Source organism: Dermacentor andersoni, chromosome 1 (genome assembly GCF_023375885.2).
Source record: "Dermacentor andersoni chromosome 1, qqDerAnde1_hic_scaffold, whole genome shotgun sequence".
NCBI lineage: Eukaryota > Metazoa > Arthropoda > Arachnida > Ixodida > Ixodidae > Dermacentor > Dermacentor andersoni.
This window is the reverse complement of record NC_092814.1, coordinates 416086063-416108270: the sequence shown is the minus strand read 5'-3', so window position 1 is coordinate 416108270 and position 22208 is coordinate 416086063.

Sequence of the window (22208 nt, the reverse complement as noted above, 5' to 3'; positions counted from 1 at the left end):
TTGGCACGAGCACGACGCGCAGACAGCTTTTTGTAGGAATCCCTGTGTCGTTGGCGCGACCGTGACGCGCAGACAGCCTTTTGTAGGAATGCCTGTGTCGTCGGCGCGAGAATGACGCGCAGACAGCTTTTTGTAGGAGTGCCTCTGTCGTCGGCGCGACCTTGACGCGCAGACAGCTTTTTGTAGGAATGCCTGTGGCGTTGGCGCGACCGTGACGCGCAGACAGCTTTTAGTAGGAATGCCTGTGTTGTCGGCGCGAGAATGACGTGCAGACAGCTTTTTGTAGGAGTGGCTGTGTCGTCGGCGCGAGCACGACGCGCAGACAGCTTTTTGTAGGAATGCCAGTGTCGTCGGCGCGACCCTGACGCGCAGACAGCTTTTTGTAGGAATGCCTGTGTAGTCGGCACGAGCACGACGCGCAGACAACCTTTTGCAGGAATCCCTGTGTCTTTGACGCGACCGTGACCCGCAGACAGCTTTTTCTAGGAATGCCTGTGTGGTCGGCGCGACCATGACGCGCAGACAGCTTTTTCTAGGAATCCCTGTGTCGTTGGCGCGACCGTGATGCGCAGACAGCTTTTTGTAGGAATCCCTGTGTCGTTCACGCGAGCACGACGCGCAGAGAGCTTTTAGTAGGAATGCCCGTATAGTCAGCGCGAGCACGACGCGCAGACAGCCTTTTGCAGGAATGCCTGTGTCTTTGACGCGACCGTGACGCGCAGACAGCTTTCTGTAGGAATGCCTGTGTCATCGGCGCGAGCACGACGCGCAGACAGCTTTTTGTATGAATCCCTGTGTCGTCGGCGCGACCGTGACGCGCAGACAGCTTTTTGTAGGAATGCCTGTGTCGTCGGCGCGAGAATGACGCGCAGACAGCTTTTTGTAGGAGTGCCTGTGGCGTTGGCGTGACCGTGACGCGCAGACAGCTTTTCGTAGGAATGCCTGCGTCATTGGCGCGAGCATGACGCGCAGACAGCCTTTTGTAGGAATCCCTGTGCGTTGGCGCGACCGTGACGCGCAGACAGCCTTTTGTAGGAATCCCTGTAACGTCGGCGCGACCGTGACGCGCAGACAGCTTTTTGTAGGAATGCCTGTGTCGTCGGCGCGAGAATGACGCGCAGACAGCTTTTTGTAGGAGTGCCTGTGTCGTCGGCGCGACCGTGACGCGCAGACAGCTTTTTGTAGGAATCCCTGTGTCGTTGGTGCGAGCACGACGCGCAGACAGCTTTTTGTAGGACCCCTGTGTCGTTGGCGCGACCGTGACGCGCAGACAGCCTTTTGTAGGAATGCCTGTGTCGTCGGCGCGAGAATGACGCGCAGACAGCTTTTTGTAGGAGTGCCTGTGTCGTCGGCGCGACCGTGACGCGCAGACAGCTTTTTGTAGGAATGCCTGTGGCGTTGGCGCGACCGTTACGCGCAGACAGCTTTTAGTAGGAATGCCTGTGTTGTCGGCGCGAGAATGACGCGCAGACAGCTTTTTGTAGGAGTGCCTGTGTCGTCGGCGCGACCGTGACGCGCAGACAGCTTTTTGAAGGAATCCCTGTGTCGTTGGCGCGAGAATGACGCGCAGACAGCTTTTTGTAGGAATCCCTGTGTCGTTGGCGCGACCGTGACGCGCAGACAGCTTGTTGTGGAACTCCCTGTGTCGTCGGCCCGACTTGACGCGCAGACAGCTTTTTGTAGGAATACCTGTGGCGTTGGCGCGAGCGTGACGCGCAGACAGCTTTTTGTAGTAATCCCTGTGTCGTCGGCGCGACGGTGACGCGCAGACAGCTTTTTGTTGGTATGCCTGTGTCGTCGGCGCGAGAATGACGCGCAGACAGCTTTTTGTAGGAGTGCCAGTCTGGTCGGCGCGACCGTGACGCGCAGACAGCTTTTTGTAGGAATCCCTGTGACGTCGGCGCGACGGTGACGCGCAGACAGCTTTTTGTAGGAATGCCTGTGTCGTCGGCGCGAGCACGACGCGCAGACACGTTTTTGTAGGAATACCTGTGGCGTTGGCGCGACCGTGACGCGCAGACAGCTTTTTGTAGGAATGCCTGTGTCGTCGGCGCGACCGTGACGCGCAGGCAGCTTTTTGTAGGAATCCCTGTGGCGTTGGCGTGACCGTGACGCGCAGACAGCTTTTTGTAGGAATGGCTGTGTCGTCGGCGCGACCGTGACGCGCAGACAGCTTTTTGTAGGAATGCCTGCGTCATTGGCGCGAGCATGACGCGCAGACAGCCTTTTGTAGGAATCCCTGTGCGTGGACGCGACCGTGACGCGCAGACAGCCTTTTGTCGGAATCCCCGTAACGTCGGCGCGACCGTGACGCGCAGACAGCTTTTTGTAGGAATGCCTGTGTCGTCGGTGCGAGAATGACGCACAGACAGCTTTTTGTAGGAATGCCTGTGTCATCGGAGCGAGCACGACGCGCAGACAGCCTTTTGCAGGAATGCCTGAGTCTTTGACGCGACCGTGACGCGCAGACAGCTTTTTGTAGGAATGCCTGTGTCATCGGAGCGAGCACGACGCGCAGACAGCTTTTTGTATGAATCCCTGTGTCGTCGGCGCGACCGTGACGCGCAGACAGCTATTTGTAGGAATCCCTGTGTCGTTGGCGCGACCATGACGCGCAGACAGCTTTTTGTAAGAATCCATGTGTCATTGGCGCGAGCACGACGCGCAGACAGCTTTTTGTAGGAATGCCCGTATAGTCGGCGCGAGCACGACGCGCAGACAGCCTTTTCCAGGAATCCCTGTGTCTTTGACGCGACCGTGACGCGCAGACAGCTTTTTCTAGGAATGCCTGTGTGGTCGGCGCGACCATGACGCGCAGACAGCTTTTTGTAGGAATGCCTGCGTCATTGGCGCGAGCATGATGCGCAGACAGCCTTTTGTAGGAATCCCTGTGCGTGGGCGCGACCGTGACGCGCAGACAGCCTTTTGTAGGAATCCCTGTAACGTCGGCGCGACCGTGACGCGCAGACAGCTTTTTGTAGGAATGCCTTTGTCGTCGGCGCGAGAATGACGTGCAGACAGCTTTTTCTAGGAGTGCCTGTGTCGTCGGCGCGACCGTGACGCGCAGACAGCTTTTTGTAGGAATCCCGCTGTCGTTGGCGCGAGCACGACGCGCAGACAGCTTTTTGTAGGAATCCCTGTGTCGTCGGCGCGACCGTGACGCGCAGACAGCTTTTTGTAGGAATGCATGCGTCATTGGCGCGAGCATGACGCGCAGACAGCCTTTTGTAGGAATCCCTGTGCGTGGGCGCGACCGTGACGCGCAGACAGCCTTCTGTAGGAATCCCTGTAACGTCGGCGCGACCGTGACGCGCAGACAGCTTTTTCTAGGAATGCCTGTGTCATCGGCGCGAGCATGACGCGCAGACGGCTTTTTGTAGGAATCCCTTTGTCGTCGGCGCGACCCTGACGCGCAGACAGCTTTTTGTAGGAATCAATGTGTCGTTGGCGCGACCATGACGCACAGACAGCCTTTTGTAGGAATTCCTGTAACGTCGGCGCGACCGTGAAGCGCAGACAGCTTTTTGTAGGAATGCCTGTGTCGTCGGTGCGAGAATGACGCGCAGACAGCTTTTTGTAGGAGTGCCTGTGTCGTCGGCGCGACCGTGACGCGCAGACAGCTTTTTGTAGGAATCCCTGTGTCGTTGGCGCGAGCACGACGCGCAGACAGCTTTTTGTAGGAATCCCTGTGTCGTTGGCGCGACCGTGACGCGCAGACAGCCTTTTGTAGGAATGCCTGTGTCGTCGGCCCGAGAATGACGCGCAGACAGCTTTTTGTAGGAGTGCCTCTGTCGTCGGCGCGACCTTGACGCGCAGACAGCTTTTTGTAGGAATGCCTGTGGCGTTGGCGCGACCGTGACGCGCAGACAGTTTTTAGTAGGAATGCCTGTGTTGTCGGCGCGAGAATGACGCGCAGACAGCTTTTTGTAGGAGTGCCTGTGTCGTCGGCGCGAGCACGACGCGCAGACAGCTTTTTGTAGGAATGCCAGTGTCGTCGGCGCGACCCTGACGCGCAGACAGCTTTTTGTAGGAATGCCTGTGTAGTCAGCGCGAGCACGACGCGCAGACAGCCTTTTGCAGGAATTCCTGTCTTTGACGTGACCGTGACGCGCAGACAGCTTTTTCTAGGAATGCCTGTGTCGTCGGTCGAGAATGACGCGCAGACAGCTTTTTGTAGGAGTGCCTGTGTCGTCGGCGCGAGCACGACGCGCAGACAGCTTTTTGTAGGAATGCCAGTATCGTCGGCGCGACCCTGACGCGCAGACAGCTTTTTGTAGGAATGCCCGTATAGTCGGCACGAGCACGACGCGCAGACAGCCTTTCGCAGGAATCCCTGTGTCTTTGACGCGACCGTGACGCGCAGACAGCTTTTTCCAGGAATGCCTGTATGGTCGGCGCGACCATGACGCGCAGACAGCTTTTTGTAGGAATCCCTGTGTCGTAGGCGCCACCGTGACGCACAGACAGCTTTTTGTAGGAATCCCTGTGTCGTTGGCGCGAGAATGACGCGCAGACAGCTTTTTGTAGGAGTGCCTGTGTCGTCGGCGCGACCATGACGCGCAGACAGCTTTTTCTAGGAATCCCTGTGTCGTTGGCGCGACCGTGACGCGCAGACAGCTTTTTGTAGGAATCCCTGTGTCGTTCACGCGAGCACGACGCGCAGAGAGCTTTTAGCAGGAATGCCCGTATAGTCAGCGCGAGCACGACGCGCAGACAGCCTTTTGCAGGAATGCCTGTGTCTTTGACGCCACCGTAACGCGCAGACAGCTTTCTGTAGGAATGCCTGTGTCATCGGCGCGGCTGTGACGCGCAGTCAGCTTTTTGTAGGAATCCCTGTGTCGTTGGCGCGACCATGACGCGCAGACAGCTTTTTTAGGAATCCCTGTTTCCTTGGCGTGAGCACGACGCGCAGACAGCTTTTTGTAGGAATGCCCGTATAGTCGGCGAGAGCACGACGCGCAGACAGCCTTCTGCAGGAATCCCTGTGTCTTTGACTCGACCGTGACGCGCAGACAGCATTTTCTAGGAATGCCTGTGTGGTCGGCGCGACCATAACGCGCAGACAGCATTTTGTAGGAATCCCTGTGTCATCGGCGCGAGCATGACGCGCAGACGGCTTTTTGTAGGAATCCCTGTGTCGTCGGCGCGACCGTGACGGGCAGACAGCTTTTTGTAGCAATCCCTGTGTCGTTGGCGCGACCCTGACGCGCACACAGCTTTTTGTAGGAATCCCTGTGTCGTTGGCGCGAGCACGACGCGCAGAGAGCCTTTTGTAGGAATCCCTGTGCGCTAGCGCGACCGTGACGCGCAGCAGCCTTTTGTAGAAATCCCTGTGTCGTCGGTGTGACCATGACGCGCAGACAGGTTTTTGTAGGAATGCCTGTGTCGTCGGCGCGAGCACGACGCACCGACAGCATTTTATAGGAATGCCTGTGTCGTCGGCGCGACGGTGAGGCGCAGAGAGCATTTTGTAGGAATGCCTGTGTCGTTGGCGCGACTGCGATGCGCAGACAGCAATTTATAGGAGTGCCTGTGTCGTTGGCGCGACTGCGAGGCGCAGACAGCTTTTTGTAGGAATGCCTGTGTCGTCGGCGCGACTGTGAGGCGCAGACAGCATTTTATAGGAATGCCTGTGTCGTCGGCGCGACTGTGAGGCGCAGACAGCATTTTGTAGGAATGCCATTGTCGTTGGCCTGACTGCGAGGCGCAGACAGCATTTTATAGGAATGCCTGTGTCGTCGGCGCGACTGTGAGGCGCAGACAGCATTTTATAGGAATGCCCGTGTCGTCGGCGCGACGGTGAGGCGCAGAGAGCATTTTGTAGGAATGCCTGTGTCGTTGGCGCGACTGCGAGGCGCAGACAGAATTTTATAGGAATGCCTGTGTCGTCGGCGCGACTGCGAGGCGCAGACAGCATTTTGTAGGAATGCCTGTGTCGTCGGCGCGACTGTGAGGCGCAGACAGCATTTTATAGGAATGCCTGTGTCGTCGGCGCGACGGTGAGGCGCAGAAAGCATTTTGTAGTAATGCCTGTGTCGTTGGCGCGACTGCGAGGCGCAGACAGCATTTTATAGGAATGCCTGTGTCGTCGGCGCGACTGTGAGGCGCAGACAGCATTTTATAGGAATGCCTGTGTCGTCGGCGCGACGGTGAGGCGCAGAGAGCATTTTGTAGGAATGCCTGTGTCGTTGGCGCGACTGCGAGGCGCAGACAGCATTTTATAGGAATGCCTGTGTCGTTGGCGCGACTGCGAGGCGCAGACAGCATTTTGTAGGAATGCCTGTGTCGTCGGCGCGACCGTGGCGCGCAGACAGCTTTTTGTAGGAATCAATGTGTCGTTGGCGCGACCATGACGCGCAGACAGCTTTTTGTAGGAATCCATGTGTCATTGGCGCGAGCACGACGCGCAGACAGCTTTTTGTAGGAATGCCCGTAAAGTCGGCGCGAGCACGACGCGCAGACAGCCTTTTGCAGGAATCCCTGTGTCTTTGACGCGACCGTGACGCGCACACAGCTTTTTCTAGGAATGCCTGTGTGGTAGGCGCGACCATGACCCGCAGACAGCTTTTTGTAGGAATGCCTGTGTCGTCGGCGCGAGCACGACGCGCAGACAGGTTTTTGTAGGAATACCTGTGGCGTTGGCGCGACCGTGACGCGCAGACAGCTTTTTGTAGGAATGCCTGTGTCGTCGGCGCGACCGTGACGCGCAGGCAGCTTTTTTGTAGGAATCTATGTGGCGTTGGCGCGACCGTGACGCGCAGACAGCTTTTTGTAGGAATGCCTGTGTCGTCGGCGCGAGAATGACGCGCAGACAGCTTTTTGTAGGAGTGCCTGTGTCGTCGGCGGGACCGTGACGCGCAGACAGCTTTTTGTAGGAATCCCTCTGTCGTTGGCGCGAGCACGACGCGCAGACGGCTTTTTGTAGGAATCCCTGTGTCGTTGGCGCGACCGTGACGCGCAGACAGCCTTTTGTAGGAATGCCTGCGTCGTCGGCGCGAGAATGACGCGCAGACAGCTTTTTGTAGGAGTGCCTCTGTCGTCGGCGCGACCGTGACGCGCAGACAGCCTTTTGCAGGAATCCCTGTGTTTTTGACGCGACCGTGACGCGCAGACAGCTTTTTCCAGGAATGCCTGTGTGGTCGGCGCGACCATGACCCGCAGACAGCTTTTTGTAGGAATCCCTGTGTCGTTGGCGCGACCGTGACGCGCAGACAGCTTCTTGTAGGAATCCCTGTGTCGTTGGCGCGAGCACGACGCGCAGACAGCTTTTAGTAGGAATGCCCGTATAGTCAGCGCGAGCACGACCCGCCGACAGCCTTTTGCAGGAATCCCTTTGTCTTTGACGCGACCGTGACGCGCAGACAGCTTTTTCTAGGAATGCCTGTGTGGCCGGCGCGACCATGACGCGCAGACAGCTTTTTGTAGGAATCCCTGTGTCGTTGGCGCAACCGTGACGCGCAGACAGCTCTTTGTAGGAATGCCTGTGGCGTTGGCGCGAGCACGACGCGCAGACAGGTTTCTGTAGGAATGCCTCTGTCATCGGCGCGAGCACGACGCGCAGTCAGCTTTTTGTAGGAATCCCTGTGTCGTTGGCGCGACCATGACGCGCAGACAGCTTTTTTAGGAATCCCTGTTTCCTTGGCGTGAGCACGACGCGCAGACAGCTTTTTGTAGGAATGCCCGTATAGTCGGCGAGAGCACGACGCGCAGACAGCCTTCTGCAGGAATCCCTGTGTCTTTGACTCGACCGTGACGCGCAGACAGCATTTTCTAGGAATGCCTGTGTGGTCGGCGCGACCATAACGCGCAGACAGCATTTTGTAGGAATCCCTGTGTCATCGGCGCGAGCATGACGCGCAGACGGCTTTTTGTAGGAATCCCTGTGTCGTCGGCGCGACCGTGACGGGCAGACAGCTTTTTGTAGCAATCCCTGTGTCGTTGGCGCGACCCTGACGCGCACACAGCTTTTTGTAGGAATCCCTGTGTCGTTGGCGCGAGCACGACGCGCAGAGAGCCTTTTGTAGGAATCCCTGTGCGTTAGCGCGACCGTGACGCGCAGCAGCCTTTTGTAGAAATCCCTGTGTCGTCGGTGTGACCGTGACGCGCAGACAGGTTTTTGTAGGAATGCCTGTGTCGTCGGCGCGAGCACGACGCACCGACAGCATTTTATAGGAATGCCTGTGTCGTCGGCGCGACGGTGAGGCGCAGAGAGCATTTTGTAGGAATGCCTGTGTCGTTGGCGCGACTGCGAGGCGCAGACAGCAATTTATAGGAATGCCTGTGTCGTTGGCGCGACTGCGAGGCGCAGACAGCTTTTTGTAGGAATGCCTGTGTCGTCGGCGCGACTGTGAGGCGCAGACAGCATTTTGTAGGAATGCCATTGTCGTTGGCCTGACTGCGAGGCGCAGACAGCATTTTGTAGGAATGCCTGTGTCGTCGGCGCGACTGTGAGGCGCAGACAGCATTTTATAGGAATGCCTGTGTCGTCGGCGCGACGGTGAGGCGCAGAAAGCATTTTGTAGTAATGCCTATGTCGTTTCCGCGACTGCGAGGCGCAGACAGCATTTTATAGGAATGCCTGTGTCGTCGGCGCGACTGTGAGGCGCAGACAGCATTTTATAGGAATGCCTGTGTCGTTGGCGCGACTGCGAAGCTCAGACAGCTTTTTGTAGGAATGCCTGTGTCGTCAGCGCGACTGTGAGGCGCAGACAGCATTTTATAGGAATGCCTGTGTCGTCGGCGCGGCTGTAAGGCGCAGACAGCATTTTGTAGGAAGGCCAGTTTCGTTGGCGCGACTGCGAGGCGCAGACAGCATTTTATAGGAATGCCTGTGTCGTCGGCGCGACTGGGAGGCGCAGACAGCATTTTGTAGGAATGCCAGTGTCGTTGGCGCGACTGCGAGGCGCAGACAGAATTTTATAGGAATGCCTGTGTCGTCGGCGCGACTGTGAGGCGCAGACAGCATTTTATAGGAATGCCTGTGTCGTCGGCGCGACGGTGAGGCGCAGAGAGCATTTTGTAGGAATGCCTGTGTCGTTGGCGCGACTGCGAGGCGCAGACAGCATTTTATAGGAATGCCTGTGGTCGTCGGCGCGACTGTGAGGCGCAGACAGCATTTTATAGGAATTCCTGCGTCGTTGGCGCGACTGCGAGGCGCAGACAGCATTTTGTAGGAATGCCTGTGTCGTCGGCGCGACTGTGAGGCGCAGACAGCATTTTATAGGAATGCTTGTGTCGTCGGCGCGACGGTGAGGCGCAGAGAGCATATTGTACCAATGCCTGTGTCGTTGGCGCGACTGCGAGGCGCTGACAGCATTTTATAGGAATGCCTGTGTCGTCGGCGCGACTGTGAGGCGCAGACAGCATTTTATAGGAATGCCTGTGTCGTTGGCGCGACTGCGAGGCGCAGACAGCTTTTTGTAGAAATGCCTGTGTCGTCGGCGCGACTGTGAGGCGCAGACAGCATTTTATAGGAATGCCTGTGTCGTCGGCGCGACTGTGAGGCGCAGACAGCATTTTGTAGGAATGCCAGTGTCGTTGGCGAGACTGCGAGGCGCAGACAGCATTTTATAGGAATGCCTGTGTCGTCGGCGCGACTGTGAGGCGCAGACAGCATTTTATAGGAATGCCTGTGTCGCCGGCGCGACGGTGAGGCGTAGAGAGCATTTTGTAGGAATGCCTGTGTCGTTGGCGCGACTGCGAGGCGCAGACAGCATTTTATAGGAATGCCTGTGTCGTCGGCGCGACTGTGAGGCGCAGACAGCATTTTATAGGAATGCCTGTGTCGTTGGCGCGACTGCGAGGCGCAGACAGCATTTTATAGGAATGCCTGTGTCGTCGCCGCCACTGTGAGGCGCAGACAGCATTTTATAGGAATGCCTGTGTCGTTGGCGCGACTGCGAGGCGCAGACAGCATTTTGTAGGAATGCCTGTGTCGTCGGCGCGACTGTGAGGCGCAGAGAGCATTTTGTAGGAATGCCTGTGTCGTTGGCGCGACTGCGAGGCGCAGACAGCAATTTATAGGAATGCCTGTGTCGTTGGCGCGACTGCGAGGCGCAGACAGCTTTTTGTAGGAATGCCTGTGTCGTCGGCGCGACTGTGAGGCGCAGACAGCATTTTATAGGAATGCCTGTGTCGTCGGCGCGACTGTGAGGCGCAGACAGCATTTTGTAGGAATGCCATTGTCGTTGGCCTGACTGCGAGGCGCAGACAGCATTTTATAGGAATGCCTGTGTCGTCGGCGCGACTGTGAGGCGCAGACAGCATTTTATAGGAATGCCTGTGTCGTCGGCGCGACGGTGAGGCGCAGAGAGCATTTTGTAGGAATGCCTGTGTCGTTGGCGCGACTGCGAGGCGCAGACAGAATTTTATAGGAATGCCTGTGTCGTCGGCGCGACTGCGAGGCGCAGACAGCATTTTGTAGGAATGCCTGTGTCGTCGGCGCGACTGTGAGGCGCAGACAGCATTTTATAGGAATGCCTGTGTCGTCGGCGCGACGGTGAGGCGCAGAAAGCATTTTGTAGTAATGCCTGTGTCGTTGGCGCGACTGCGAGGCGCAGACAGCATTTTATAGGAATGCCTGTGTCGTCGGCGCGACTGTGAGGCGCAGACAGCATTTTATAGGAATGCCTGTGTCGTCGGCGCGACGGTGAGGCGCAGAGAGCATTTTGTAGGAATGCCTGTGTCGTTGGCGCGACTGCGAGGCGCAGACAGCATTTTATAGGAATGCCTGTGTCGTTGGCGCGACTGCGAGGCGCAGACAGCATTTTGTAGGAATGCCTGTGTCGTCGGCGCGACCGTGACGCGCAGACAGCTTTTTGTAGGAATCAATGTGTCGTTGGCGCGACCATGACGCGCAGACAGCTTTTTGTAGGAATCCATGTGTCAATGGCGCGAGCACGACGCGCAGACAGCTTTTTGTAGGAATGCCCGTAAAGTCGGCGCGAGCACGACGCGCAGACAGCCTTTTGCAGGAATCCCTGTGTCTTTGACGCGACCGTGACGCGCACACAGCTTTTTCTAGGAATGCCTGTGTGGTCGGCGCGACCATGACCCGCAGACAGCTTTTTGTAGGAATGCCTGTGTCGTCGGCGCGAGCACGACGCGCAGACAGGTTTTTGTAGGAATACCTGTGGCGTTGGCGCGACCGTGACGCGCAGACAGCTTTTTGTAGGAATGCCTGTGTCGTCGGCGCGACCGTGACGCGCAGGCAGCTTTTTTGTAGGAATCTATGTGGCGTTGGCGCGACCGTGACGCGCAGACAGCTTTTTGTAGGAATGGCTGTGTCGTCGGCGCGACCGTGACGCGCAGACAGCCTTTTGTAGGAATTCCTGTAACGTCGGCGCGACCGTGACGCGCAGACAGCTTTTTGTAGGAATGCCTGTGTCGTCGGCGCGAGAATGACGCGCAGACAGCTTTTTGTAGGAGTGCCTGTGTCGTCGGCGGGACCGTGACGCGCAGACAGCTTTTTGTAGGAATCCCTCTGTCGTTGGCGCGAGCACGACGCGCAGACAGCTTTTTGTAGGAATCCCTGTGTCGTTGGCGCGACCGTGACGCGCAGACAGCCTTTTGTAGGAATGCCTGCGTCGTCGGCGCGAGAATGACGCGCAGACAGCTTTTTGTAGGAGTGCCTCTGTCGTCGGCGCGACCGTGACGCACAGACAGCCTTTTGCAGGAATCCCTGTGTTTTCGACGCGACCGTGACGCGCAGACAGCTTTTTCCAGGAATGCCTGTGTGGTCGGCGCGACCATGACCCGCCGACAGCCTTTTGCAGGAATCCCTTTGTCTTTGACGCGACCGTGACGCGCAGACAGCTTTTTCTAGGAATGCCTGTGTGGTCGGCGCGACCATGACGCGCAGACAGCTTTTTGTAGGAATCCCTGTGTCGTTGGCGCAACCGTGACGCGCAGACAGCTCTTTGTAGGAATGCCTGTGGCGTTGGCGCGAGCACGACGCGCAGACAGGTTTCTGTAGGAATGCCTCTGTCATCGGCGCGAGCACGACACGCAGACAGCATTTTGTAGGAATCCCTGTGTCGTCGGCGCGGCTGTGACGCGCAGTCAGCTTTTTGTAGGAATCCCTGTGTCGTTGGCGCGACCATGACGCGCAGACAGCTTTTTTAGGAATCCCTGTTTCCTTGGCGTGAGCACGACGCGCAGACAGCTTTTTGTAGGAATGCCCGTATAGTCGGCGAGAGCACGACGCGCAGACAGCCTTCTGCAGGAATCCCTGTGTCTTTGACTCGACCGTGACGCGCAGACAGCATTTTCTAGGAATGCCTGTGTGGTCGGCGCGACCATAACGCGCAGACAGCATTTTGTAGGAATCCCTGTGTCATCGGCGCGAGCATGACGCGCAGACGGCTTTTTGTAGGAATCCCTGTGTCGTCGGCGCGACCGTGACGGGCAGACAGCTTTTTGTAGCAATCCCTGTGTCGTTGGCGCGACCCTGACGCGCACACTGCTTTTTGTAGGAATCCCTGTGTCGTTGGCGCGAGCACGACGCGCAGAGAGCCTTTTGTAGGAATCCCTGTGCGTTAGCGCGACCGTGACGCGCAGCAGCCTTTTGTAGAAATCCCTGTGTCGTCGGTGTGACCGTGACGCGCAGACAGGTTTTTGTAGGAATGCCTGTGTCGTCGGCGCGAGCACGACGCACCGACAGCATTTTATAGGAATGCCTGTGTCGTCGGCGCAACGGTGAGGCGCAGAGAGCATTTTGTAGGAATGCCTGTGTCGTTGGCGCGACTGCGAGGCGCAGACAGCAATTTATAGGAATGCCTGTGTCGTTGGCGCGACTGCGAGGCGCAGACAGCTTTTTGTAGGAATGCCTGTGTCGTCGGCGCGACTGTGAGGCGCAGACAGCATTTTATAGGAATGCCTGTGTCGTCGGCGCGACTGTGAGGCGCAGACAGCATTTTGTAGGAATGCCATTGTCGTTGGCCTGACTGCGAGGCGCAGACAGCATTTTATAGGAATGCCTGTGTCGTCGGCGCGACTGTGAGGCGCAGACAGCATTTTATAGGAATGCCTGTGTCGTCGGCGCGACGGTGAGGCGCAGAGAGCATTTTGTAGGAATGCCTGTGTCGTTGGCGCGACTGCGAGGCGCAGACAGCATTTTATAGGAATGCCTGTGTCGTCGGCGCGACTGCGAGGCGCAGACAGCATTTTGTAGGAATGCCTGTGTCGTCGGCGCGACTGTGAGGCGCAGAAAGCATTTTGTAGTAATGCCTGTGTCGTTGGCGCGACTGCGAGGCGCAGACAGCATTTTATAGGAATGCCTGTGTCGTCGGCGCGACTGTGAGGCGCAGACAGCATTTTATAGGAATGCCTGTGTCGTCGGCGCGACGGTGAGGCGCAGAGAGCATTTTGTAGGAATGCCTGTGTCGTTGGCGCGACTGCGAGGCGCAGACAGCATTTTATAGGAATGCCTGTGTCATTGGCGCGACTGCGAGGCGCAGACAGCATTTTGTAGGAATGCCTGCGTCGTCGGCGCGACTGTGAGGCGCAGACAGCATTTTATAGGAATGCCTGTGTCGTCGGCGCGACGGTGAGGCGCAGAAAGCATTTTGTAGTAATGCCTATGTCGTTTCCGCGACTGCGAGGCGCAGACAGCATTTTATAGGAATGCTTGTGTCGTCGGCGCGACTGTGAGGCGCAGACAGCATTTTATAGGAATGCCTGTGTCGTTGGCGCGACTGCGAAGCTCAGACAGCTTTTTGTAGGAATGCCTGTGTCGTCAGCGCGACTGTGAGGCGCAGACAGCATTTTATAGGAATGCCTGTGTCGTCGGCGCGGCTGTAAGGCGCAGACAGCATTTTGTAGAAAGGCCAGTTTCGTTGGCGCGACTGCGAGGCGCAGACAGCATTTTATAGGAATGCCTGTGTCGTCGGCGCGACTGGGAGGCGCAGACAGCATTTTGTAGGAATGCCAGTGTCGTTGGCGCGACTGCGAGGCGCAGACAGAATTTTATAGGAATGCCTGTGTCGTCGGCGCGACTGTGAGGCGCAGACAGCATTTTATAGGAATGCCTGTGTCGTCGGCGCGACGGTGAGGCGCAGAGAGCATTTTGTAGGAATGCCTGTGTCGTTGGCGCGACTGCGAGGCGCAGACAGCATTTTATAGGAATGCCTGTGGTCGTCGGCGCGACTGTGAGGCGCAGACAGCATTTTATAGGAATTCCTGCGTCGTTGGCGCGACTGCGAGGCGCAGACAGCATTTTGTAGGAATGCCTGTGTCGTCGGCGCGACTGTGAGGCGCAGACCGCATTTTATAGGAATGCCTGTGTCGTCGGCGCGAGGGTGAGGCGCAGAGAGCATATTGTACCAATGCCTGTGTCGTTGGCGCGACTGCGAGGCGCTGACAGCATTTTATAGGAATGCCTGTGTCGTCGGCGTGACTGTGAGGCGCAGACAGCATTTTATAGGAATGCCTGTGTCGTTGGCGCGACTGCGAGGCGCAGACAGCTTTTTGTAGAAATGCCTGTGTCGTCGGCGCGACTGTGAGGCGCAGACAGCATTTTATAGGAATGCCTGTGTCGTGGGCGCGACTGTGAGGCGCAGACAGCATTTTGTAGGAATGCCAGTGTCGTTGGCGAGACTGCGAGGCGCAGACAGCATTTTATAGGAATGCCTGTGTCGTCGGCGCGACTGTGAGGCGGAGACAGCATTTTGTAGGAATGCCAGCGTCGTTGGCGCGACTGCGAGGCGCAGACAGCATTTTATAGGAATGCCTGTGTCGTCGGCGCGACTGTGAGGCACAGACAGCATTTTATAGGAATGCCTGTGTCGTCGGCGCGACGGTGAGGCGAAGAGAGCATTTTGTAGGAATGCCTGTGTCGTTGGCGCGACTGCGAGGCGCAGACAGCATTTTATAGGAATGCCTGTGTCGTCGGCGCGACTGTGAGGCGCAGACAGCATTTTATAGGAATGCCTGTGTCGTTGGCGCGACTGCGAGGCGCAGACAGCATTTTATAGGAATGCCTGTGTCGTCGCCGCCACTGTGAGGCGCAGACAGCATTTTATAGGAATGCCTGTGTCGTTGGCGCGACTGCGAGGCGCAGACAGCATTTTGTAGGAATGCCTGTGTCGTCGGCGCGACTGTGAGGCGCAGACAGCATTTTATAGGAATGCCTGTGTCGTCGGCGCGACGGTGAGGCGCAGAGAGCATTTTGTAGGAATGCCTGTGTCGTTGGCGCGACTGCGAGGCGCAGACAGCATTTTATAGGAATGCCTGTGTCGTCGGCGCGACTGTGAGGCGCAGACAGCATTTTATAGGAATGCCTGTGTCGTTGGCGCGACTGCGAGGCGCAGACAGCTTTTTGTAGGAATGCCTGTGTCGTCGGCGCGACTGCGAGGTGCAGACAGCATTTTATAGGAATGCCTGTGTCGTCGGCGCGACTGTGAGGCGGAGACAGCATTTTGTAGGAATGCCAGTGTCGTTGGCGCGACTGCGAGGCGCAGACAGCATTTTATAGGAATGCCTGTGTCGTCGGCGCGACTGTGAGGCACAGACAGCATTTTATAGGAATGCCTGTGTCGTCGGCGCGACGGTGAGGCGAAGAGAGCATTTTGTAGGAATGCCTGTGTCGTTGACGCGACTGCGAGGTGCAGACAGCATTTTATAGGAATGCCTGTGTCGTCGGCGCGACTGTGAGGCGCAGACAGCATTTTATAGGAATGCCCGTGTCGTTGGCGCGACTGCGAGGCGCAGGCAGCATTTTGTAGGAATGCCTGCGTCGTCGGCGTGACTGTGAGGCGCAGAGAGCATTTTATAGGAATGCCTGTGTCGTCGGCGCGACGGTGAGGCGCAGAGAGCAATTTGTAGGAATGCCTGTGTCGTTGGCGCGACTGCGAGGTGCAGACAGCATTTTGTAGGAATGCCTGTGTCGTTGGCGCGACTGCGAGGCGCAGACAGCATTTTATAGGAATGCCTGTGTCGTTGGCGCGACTGCGAGGCGCAGACAGCATTTTGTAGGAATGCCTGCGTCGTCGGCGCGACTGTGAGGCGCAGACAGCATTTTATAGGAATGCCTGTGTCGTCGGCGCGACGGTGAGGCGCAGAGAGCATATTGTACGAATGCCTGTGTCGTTGGCGCGACTGCGAGGCGCTGACAGCATTTTATAGGAATGCCTGTGTCGTCGGCGCGACTGTGAGGCGCCGACAGCATTTTATAGGAATGCCTGTGTCGTTGGCGCGACTGCGAGGCGCAGACAGCTTTTTGTAGGAATGCCTGTGTCGTCGGCGCGACTGTGAGGCGCAGACAGCATTTTATAGGAATGCCTGTGTCGTCGGCGCGACTGTGAGGCGCAGACAGCATTTTGTAGGAATGCCAGTGTCGTTGGCGCGACTGTGAGGCGCAGACAGCATTTTATAGGAATGCCTGTGTCGTCGGCGCGACGGTGAGGCGCAGAGAGCATTTTGTAGGAATGCCTGTGTCGTTGGCGCGACTGCGAGGCGCAGACAGCATTTTATAGGAATGCCTGTGTAATCGGCGCGACTGCGAGGCGCAGACAGCATTTTATAGGAATGCCTGTGTCGTCGGCGCGACTGTGAGGCGCAGACAGCATTTTGTAGGAATGCCTGTGTCGACGGCGCGACTGTGAGGTGCAGACAGCATTTTATAGGAATGCCTGTGTCGTCGGCGCGACGGTGAGGCGCAGAGAGCATTTTGTAGGAATGCCTGTGTCGTTGGCGCGACTGCGAGGCGCAGATAGCATTTTATAGGAATGCCTGTGTCGTCGGTGCGACTGTGAGGCGCAGACAGCATTTTATAGGAATGCCTGTGTCGTCGGCGCAACTGTGAGGCGCAGACAGCATTTTGTAGGAATGCCAGTGTCGTTGGCGCGACTGCGAGGCGCAGACAGCATTTTATAGGAATGCCTGTGTCGTCGGCGCGACTGTGAGGCGCAGACAGCATTTTTATAGGAATGCCTGTGTCGTCGGCGCGACGGTGAGGCGCAGAGAGCATTTTGTAGGAATGCCTGTGTCGTTGGCGCGACTGCGAGGCGCAGACAGCATTTTATAGGAATGCCTGTGTTGTCGGCGCCACTGTGAGGCGCAGACAGCGTTTTATAGGAATGCCTGTGTCGTCGGCGCAACTGTGAGGCGCAGACAGCATTTTGTAGGAATGCCAGTGTCGTTGGCGCGACTGCGAGGCGCAGACAGCATTTTATAGGAATGCCTGTGTCGTCGGCGCGACTGTGAGGCGCAGACAGCATTTTATAGGAATGCCTGTGTCGTCGGCGCGACGGTGAGGCGCAGAGAGCATTTTGTAGGAATGCCTGTGTCGTTGGCGCGACTGCGAGGCGCAGACAGCATTTTATAGGAATGCCTGTGTTGTCGGCGCCACTGTGAGGCGCAGACAGCATTTTATAGGAATGCCTGTGTCGTTGGCGCAACTGCGAGGCGCAGACAGCATTTTGTAGGACTTCCTGTGTCGTCGGCGCGACTGTGAGGCGCAGACAGCATTTTATAGGAATGCCTGTGTCGTCGGCGCGACGGTGAGGCGCAGAGAGCATTTTGTAGGAATGCCTGTGTCGTTGGCGCGACTGCGAGGCGCAGACAGCATTTTATAGGAATGCCTGTGTCGTCGGCGCGACTGTGAGGCGCAGACAGCATTTTATAGGAATGCCTGTGTCGTTGGCGCGACTGTGAGGCGCAGACAGCTTTTTGTAGGAATGCCTGTGTCGTCGGCGCGACTGTGAGGCGCAGACAGCATTTTATAGGAATGCCTGTGTCGTCGGCGCGACTGTGAGGCGCAGACAGCATTTTATAGGAATGCCTGTGTCGTTGGCGCGACTGCGAGGCGCAGACAGCTTTTTGTAGGAATGCCTGTGTCGTCGGCGCGACTGTGAGGCGCAGACAGCATTTTATAGGAATGCCTGTGTCGTCGCCGCGACTGTGAGGCGCAGACAGCATTTTGTAGGAATGCCAGTGTCGTTGGCGTGACTGCGAGGCGCAGACAGCATTTTATAGGAATGCCTGTGTCGTCGGCGCGACTGTGAGGCGCAGACAGCATTTTATAGGAATGCCTGTGTCGTCGGCGCGACGGTGAGGCGCAGAGAGCATTTTGTAGGAATGCCTGTGTCGTTGGCGCGACTGCGAGGCGCAGACAGCATTTTATAGGAATGCCTGTGTCGTCGGCGCGACTGTGAGGCGCAGACAGCATTTTATAGGAATGCCTGTGTCGTTGGCGCGACTGCGAGGCGCAGACAGCATTTTGTAGGAATGCCTGTGTCGTCGGCGCGACTGTGAGGCGCAGACAGCATTTTATAGGAATGCCTGTGTCGTCGGCGCGACGGTGTGGCGCAGAGAGCATTTTGTAGGAATGCCTGTGTCGTTGGCGCGACTGCGAGGCGCAGACAGCATTTTATAGGAATGCCTGTGTCGTCGGCGCGACTGTGAGGCGCAGACAGCATTTTATAGGAATGCCTGTGTCGTTGGCGCGACTGCGAGGCGCAGACAGCTTTTTGTAGGAATGCCTGTGTCGTCGGCGCGACTGTGAGGCGCAGACAGCATTTTATAGGAATGCCTGTGTCGTCGGCGCGACTGTGAGGCGCAGACAGCATTTTATAGGAATGCCTGTGTCGTTGGCGCGACTGCGAGGCGCAGACAGCTTTTTGTAGGAATGCCTGTGTCGTCGGCGCGACTGTGAGGCGCAGACAGCATTTTATAGGAATGCCTGTGTCGTCGCCGCGACTGTGAGGCGCAGACAGCATTTTGTAGGAATGCCAGTGTCGTTGGCGCGACTGCGAGGTGCAGACAGCATTTTATAGGAATGCCTGTGTCGTCGGCGTGACTGTGAGGCGCAGACAGCATTTTGTAGGAATGCCTGTGTCGTTGGCGCGACTGCGAGGCGCAGACAGCATTTTATAGGAATGCCTGTGTCGTCGGCGCGACTGTGAGGCGCAGACAGCATTTTGTAGGAATGCCAGTGTCGTTGGCGTGACTGCGAGGCGCAGACAGCATTTTATAGGAATGCCTGTGTCGTCGGCGTGACTGTGAGGCGCAGACAGCATTTTATAGGAATGCCTGTGTTGTCGGCGCCACTGTGAGGCGCAGACAGCATTTTATAGGAATGCCTGTGTCGTTGGCGCGACTGCGAGGCGCAGACAGCATTTTGTAGGAATGCCTGTGTCGTCGGCGTGACTGTGAGGCGCAGACAGCATTTTATAGGAATGGCTGTGTCGTCGGCGCGACGGTGAGGCGCAGAGAGCATTTTGTAGGAATGCCTGTGTCGTTGGCGCGACTGCGAGGCGCAGACAGCATTTTATAGGAATACCTGTGTCGTCGGCGCGACTGTGAGGCGCAGACAGCATTTTATAGGAATGCCTGTGTCGTTGGCGCGACTGCGAGGCGCAGACAGCTTTTTGTAGGAATGCCTGTGTCGTCGGCGCGACTGTGTGGCGCAGACAGCATTTTATAGGAATGTCTGTGTCGTCGGCGCGACTGTGAGGCGCAGACAGCATTTTGTAGGAATGCCAGTGTCGTTGGCGCGACTGCGAGGCGCAGACAGCATATTATAGGAATGCCTGTGTCGTCGGCGCGACTGTGAGGCGCAGACAGCATTTTATAGGAATGCCTGTGTCGTCGGCGCGACGGTGAGGCGCAGAGAGCATTTTGTAGGAATGCCTGTGTCGTTGGCGCGACTGCGAGGCGCAGACAGCATTTTATAGGAATGCCTGTGTCGTCGGCGCGACTGTGAGGCGCAGACAGCATTTTATAGGAATGCCTGTGTCGTTGGCGCGACTGCGAGGCGCAGACAGCATTTTGTAGGAATGCCTGTGTCGTCGGCGCGACTGTGAGGCGCAGACAGCATTTTATAGGAATGCCTGTGTCGTCGGCGCGACGGTGTGGCGCAGAGAGCATTTTGTAGGAATGCCTGTGTCGTTGGCGCGACTGCGAGGCGCAGACAGCATTTTATAGGAATGCCTGTGTCGTCGGCGCGACTGCGAGGCGCAGACAGCATTTTGTAGGAATGCCTGTGTCGTCGGCGCGACTGTGAGGCGCAGACAGAATTTTATAGGAATGCCTGTGTCGTCGGCGCGACGGTGAGGCGCAGAGAGCATTTTGTAGGAATGCCTGTGTCGTTGGCGCGACTGCGAGGCGCAGTCAGCATTTTATAGGAATGCCTGTGTCGTCGGCGCGACTGTGAGGCGCAGACAGCATTTTATAGGAATGCCTGTGTCGTTGGCGCGACTGCGAGGCGCAGACAGCTTTTTGTAGGAATGCCTGTGTCGTCGGCGCGACTGTGAGGCGCAGACAGCATTTTGTAGGAATGCCAGTGTCGTTGGCGCGACTGCGAGGCGCAGACAGCATTTTATAGGAATGCCTGTGTCGTCGGCGCGACTGTGAGGCGCAGACAGCATTTTATAGGAATGCCTGTGTTGTTGGCGCGACTGCGAGGCGCAGACAGCATTTTGTAGGAATGCCTGTGTCGTCGGCGCGACTGTGAGGCGCAGACAGCATTTTATAGGAATGCCTGTGTCGTCGGCGCGACGGTGAGGCGCAGAGAGCATTTTGTAGGAATGCCTGTGTCGTTGGCGCGACTGCGAGGCGCAGACAGCATTTTCTAGGAATGCCTGTGTCGTCGGCGCGACTGTGAGGCGCAGACAGCATTTTATAGGAATGCCTGTGTCGTTGGCGCGACTGTGAGGCGCAGACAGCATTTTATAGGAATGCCTGTGTCGTCGGCGCGACGGTGAGGCGCAGAGAGCATTTTGTAGGAAGGCCTGTGTCGTTGGCGCGACTGCGAGGCGCAGACAGCATTTTATAGGAATGCGTGTGTCGTCGGCGCGACTGTGAGGCGCAGACAGCATTTTATAGGAATGCCTGTGTGGTTGGCGCGACTGCGAGGCGCAGACAGCATTTTGTAGGAATGCCTGTGTCGTCGGCGCGACTGTGAGGCGCAGACAGCATTTTATAGGAATGCCTGTGTCGTTGGCGCGACGGTGAGGCACAGAGAGCATTTTGTAGGAATGCCTGTGTCGTTGGCGCGACTGCGAGGCGCAGACAGCATTTTGTAGGAATGCCTGTGTCGTCGGCGCGACTGTGTGGCGCAGACAGCATTTTATAGGAATGCCTGTGTCGTCGGCGCGACGGTGAGGCGCAGAGAGCATTTTGTAGCAATGCCTGTGTCGTTGGCGCGACTGCGAGGCGCAGACAGCATTTTATAGGAATGCCTGTGTCGTCGGCGCGACTGTGAGGCGCAGACAGCATTTTATAGGAATGCCTGTGTCGTCGGCGCGACTGTGAGGCGCAGACAGCATTTTGTAGGAATGCCAGTGTCGTTGGCGCGACAGCGAGGCGCAGACAGCATTTTATAGGAATGCCTGTGTCGTCGGCGCGACTGTGAGGCGCAGACAGCATTTTATAGGAATGCCTGTGTCGTCGGCGCGACGGTGAGGCGCAGAGAGCATTTTGTAGGAATGCCTGTGTCGTTGGCGCGACTGCGAGGCGCAGACAGCATTTTATAGGAATGCCTGTGTCGTCGGCGCGACCTAGAGGCGCAGACAGCATTTTATAGGAATGCCTGTGTCGTTGGCGCGACTGCGAGGCGCAGACAGCATTTTGTAGGAATGCCTGTGTCGTCGGCGCGACTGTGAGGCGCAGACAGCATTTTATAGGAATGCCTGTGTCGTCGGCGCGACGGTGAGGCGCAGAGAGCATTTTGTAGGAATGCCTGTGTCGTTGGCGCGACTGCGAGGCGCCGACAGCATTTTATAGGAATGCCTGTGTCGTCGGCGCGACTGTGACGCGCAGACAGCATTTTACAGGAATGCCTGTGTCGTTGGCGCGACTGCGAGGCGCAGACAGCTTTTTGTAGTAATGCCTGTGTCGTCGGCGCGACTGTGAGGCGCAGACAGCATTTTATAGGAATGCCTGTGTCGTCGGCGCCACTGTGAGGCGCAGACAGCATTTTGTAGGAATGCCAGTGTCGTTGGCGCGACTGCGAGGCGCAGACAGCATTTTATAGGAATGGCTGTGTCGTCGGCGCGACTGTGAGGCGCAGATAGCATTTTGTAGGAATGCCAGTGTCGTTGGCGCGACTGTGAGGCGCAGACAGCATTTTATAGGAATGCCTGTGTCGTCGGCGCGACGGTGAGGCGCAGAGAGCATTTTGTAGGAAGGCCTGTGTCGTTGGCGCGACTGCGAGGCGCAGACAGCATTTTATAGGAATGCGTGTGTCGTCGGCGCGACTGTGAGGCGCA